The following is a 4,589-nucleotide window of genomic DNA, read 5'->3' on the forward strand; positions in this document are numbered from 1 at the left end:
TGTTCGCAATATGGGAGGTACCCCAGGGCTCGACCAGCTTTTCCTCCTTCAAACTGTTGTATGGACGACAACCAAGGGGAATCCTTGACTTGGTTAAAGAAAGCTGGGAAGAACAACAAAGAAAAGACCAGAACTTAGGCACAGAGGGAAGCACTGGAAAATCTGAGGAAGGCCCAAGAGTGACAAGCAACCCAGTACAATCGAGGGGCTCAAGAGAGGAAATTTGAATTAGGAGACTGCGTACTGGTTCTCTTACCGGATCAGGAAAGTAAGCTCCTAGCATGATGGCAAGGCCCTTATGAAATAATATGCCAAACAGGGCCTATGGATTATGAGGTATATCAACCTGACAAGCAAAAGAAAAAACAGATTTATCATATTAACATGCTGAAGCCATGGCAAAAGCGAGAATGCCTGTACTTGGCCCCTCCACCAGATGAACCCAAACTAGGACCCTCCCTGCGGAAGAGAAAAGAAGGTAATGAAGTGGAAGTGGCTCCCAGACTCTCAGAAGAACAGAGACGGCAGACAAGGGAACTGGTGAGGGAATATAGAGACGTGTTCCAAGAAATCCCTGGGGAGGTTCAGGGCGCGATACATAGAATAAGGACCCCTCAGGGCCAAGTGATCCACAAGAACTGGAGGCGAATCCTGCAACAACTCCAAGGCCTGATAAAAGAGGAACTTAAGAGGATGCTAGAGCAGGGCATAATACAAGAGTCCTGGAGTAAGTGGCACAGCCCCATTGTAGCAGTGCCAAAGCCAGATGGAAAAATTAGGCTTTGTATTGATTTCTGAAAAGTAAATGCGGTGGCCAAGTTCGATGCATAGCCAATGCCAAGGGTGGATGAAACTGTGGAGAACATAGGGCAAGCCAGCTATATCTCCACGTTAGATCTAACAAAAAGCTACTGGCAGATCCCCTTGGCACCCGAGGACCAAAAAAACCCCGCCTTCGGCACCCCATGGGGCCTATTTCAATTTTGACATATGCCATCCAGTTTACACGGAGCTGCCACAACATTTCAGCGGTTAATGGACAGAGTCCTGGCTCTACATGTGGGGTACACTGCAGCATACCTAGATGACATTATTGTGTATACCCTAGATTGGCCAGGGCACTTAACAGTACTGCAGGCAGTATAATGGGACTTAAGAAAGGTCAGGTTGACTGCCAACCCAAAGAAGTGTGTAATTGGAAAGGAAGAAACATGTTATCTGGGTTTCCAGGTAGGCAGTGGGAAAGTACGACCATTATTAGATAAGGTGGAGGCAATAAGGGAGTATCGAACTCTGCGAACAAAGAGGCAAGTGAGGGCCTTTTTGGGGATGGCGAATTATTACAGAAAATTCATCCCTCATTTCGCTGAGTTAGTAGTACCTTTAACCAAAATGATAAGGGCAGCAGCACCAAACAAAATTAGATGGACACCAGAAGCGGAAGCAGCATTTTGAAAAGTGAGGGACGCGCTGTGTACACAGCCCTTGTTATATACACCCAACTTCACTAAATCATTTGTGGTGTTGACCAATGCATCCAACTGGGCTATCAGTGCAGTGTTGAGCCAAATGGAGGGAGGAGAAGAATGTCTGATAGCATATATCAGTAGAAAATTACACCCTCTAGAACGAAATTATGCTACCATGAAAAAGGAAAGCTTGGCAATCAAATGGGCCATAGAGACGCTCCGATATTATTTGTTAGGTCAGAAATTCATGTTAATAACAGACCACGCTCTGCTGTGATGGCTACAGAGTATGAAAACCGACAACGCAAGGCTAATTAGATGGGCCCTTAGTCTTCAGCCATACTGCTTTGAGGTGGAACATCGTCCCAGGACTAAATATGTATGTGCAGATTTTTTGTCAAGACAGTATGAAGAGGACAAGGATCCTGAAGAAAAAGGAAGACCCCAGACAAAGGAGAAGAGGGCAAGGTGTGTAACAGGGAAACCTAGCCCTGTCACTAGAAAGCAGGCCCACCCCTTTAAGTCCCGAACATTCCGGGCCCGGAGAACTGGTGCAGAAGAGGTTAATGGCTGGGCCAGGTCAACTAATCAGCTGACCGGAAGAGGCAGGACTATAAGAACCCAGGGCAGAACAGCAGTAGGGGGGCAGACAGCTGAAGGTGAGGGAGTGCATCCCAAAGTTCCCAGGGAGAGGCTTGTCAAGCGGTACAAAAGTTGGAAGAGGGGACCATGGAAACCTGAGAGGCAGCAGACATCTCAGAAGCCAATGGATGGGATCCGAAACACGAATCTGGTGTAAACGTAAGCTGACATGATCACGTTTCCTTCTATTATTATTTTATTGTGAGCGGTTATTGCACCCGGACAGGACTGTCCATATTTCTTTTGGTTATGAGACCGGAGGTTTGGGAGAAGCTACTGGAGTCGGAGGAGGCCTCATTTTGGGGAACCTTTATGGAGTAGGCATCCCGGTGCCAGTGAGGGTGCATGCAACCCTCTAGCTGTGGGTCCAGCTCCTATGCCTCTGGGCCAGGGAATGCTGGACTCCATAAAGGAGCAGAAAAGGTGGCCACAAGCCTCCACTCACTGGAAGAGAAAAAAGCTAGAGCCTCGGAGTCAAGCCCTGTTTAGTGGGTTCAGATGGGGAGGCCTAGCTAGAGAAAACAGGGGTCAAGTCATAATAGGAGGGACCCCAACATACCTCAAAATAATAGGTCTCCCGCTCAAAAAAAAAAAAAAAAAGATGATAATCCATCACAACGTGGCAGGCAAGATTAGGGCGGGACTGAAGAATTACAAAGCAGGCCCAAGGGCACCCTGAGTAAGGCACGGACAACCAGATGGTGCTGGGGTGGGGGACCTGTTACACTGCCCTTAACTCCAGGTGTTCTAAGAGCAGCAGCTTCAGCTAGGCAATGTTCTCCCTCCAGCTGCTTGCAGCAACTGCTGGCTCTACAGCTCAGAGCCTGCTCTTATTCCCTAGAAGCTTGGCCCTCCTTCCAATCAGGCCATCTCCTGCTGGCCTTGCGACTCTCCTGATTGGCAAAGCAGTCACCTACAGGCTGCCCTGCTGCCTGCTCTATCTCTTAAAGTGGCAGGCACCAAAAGTGCCATGCCACACACTCATAGAAGACATTTGAAGGTGCTGCCTCCCCAGTTCCCTCCTTTATCTTCTGGCTGGAGCCTATCCACCACTCAAATAACTGTTGGGAGGGACTTTGTCCCACCCCTGCTTGGGGTGTGAAGGAGGGGAAAAAAAAAAAAGAAAAGCCTCAGACCTGGTTCAAGACTGCACTCTGCCAGTCCGGCAGAACTTTGGGGGGAGGACCCTCTGAAGAGAATAAAAGGAGCTGCATGCCCAGCACGCAGAAGACGCATCGAGGGATGAAAAAAAGAGCAGGGCTTAGAAGAGCTGAGGATTGCTGCTCAGCAGAGTGAAGCAGTAGCCTGGAAGAGGCTCTGAAGTATTCTGTCAGTGGTAGAAAGCAGTGGATGGCTCCAATGGCCAGGCTCTCCATGCACAGCATGATACATGGCATCCAGACCCTGGGAGCTGCATGAGGTGGCTTGGGTCTGTAGCCCCTGGTGTGCAGCCAAAGACACAGTGCACGGGCTAATGCACAGAGCAGGACCCTGGGAGCCACTTGTGGTGGCTTATATACCCACCCCCAGCATGAGGCCGAGAACTCAGAGCAGGAGGCACTGCATGGAGGAAGCTGCTTGAGGTGGCTTGGGTCTACAGCTGCTAGCACTGGGCCAGCAGCTCAGTGCGGATGACACTGCACAGAAGGTCCAGGAGTGGACCAAGCCCCAGCAATGCACAAGGTTGCACAGGGCCCCACACTGGCTGGCAGACCAGAAGGAGCAGAGGTAGCTGGGTCTCAGCACGAGGGGCCCTAGCTCACCAGCCAGGAGATGCAGACCACCCACCTGGGATCCTGGACCTGTGAGTTACCTGAGAAAGGGGATTCCCACAGGGGAGGGGAAAGTTGCCCCAGGCGGTAAGACAGCAGGGGAAGCCTAAGCAAGGGAAGGCTCCCCAGGCCTAAAGTCTCTCTCTCTCTGGACCTGTCCCTGAAGGTCACAATGGAACCCGGACAGTACTGAGGATTTCCCCTGCAACTGGTTACTGAAGCGGAGCCAATGCCCCAGTAGGCTACTTGAGAGGTTTGGGGGAAGGGGCTTAGGAGGTTAAAGTTAACCTGATGTTGGTGTGCCTTATATTTTGAAGGTGAGAGACTTATATGTTGTAATATTGTGCAGTATATTTTGTGTACTTCTATATTTGTGTATTGGTAGTTTAATAGAGTCTGTAACCCTGCCTGGGGAATCTGCTGGGACCCCTTGCTGTTATTTACCTGTGTTTACCTGTCACTTACCTGAAACCCTGGTGGTGGTGACCCATTGTGGAGAATAAGGTTTATAGTTATATATATCTAAATATATACTGTTATACATATATATCTGTACATATGCTTATATCCATTTTTATCCATTTATGTAAATAATAATATATATTATATTAATTAAGAAATATATTAAGTTTATATAGACAACATAATATATTATATTATGTTATATACATAACATAATATATATACATGTGTGTGTATATATATG

This window comes from Alligator sinensis, unplaced genomic scaffold (genome assembly GCF_000455745.1).
Source record: "Alligator sinensis unplaced genomic scaffold, ASM45574v1 scaffold405_2, whole genome shotgun sequence".
NCBI lineage: Eukaryota > Metazoa > Chordata > Crocodylia > Alligatoridae > Alligator > Alligator sinensis.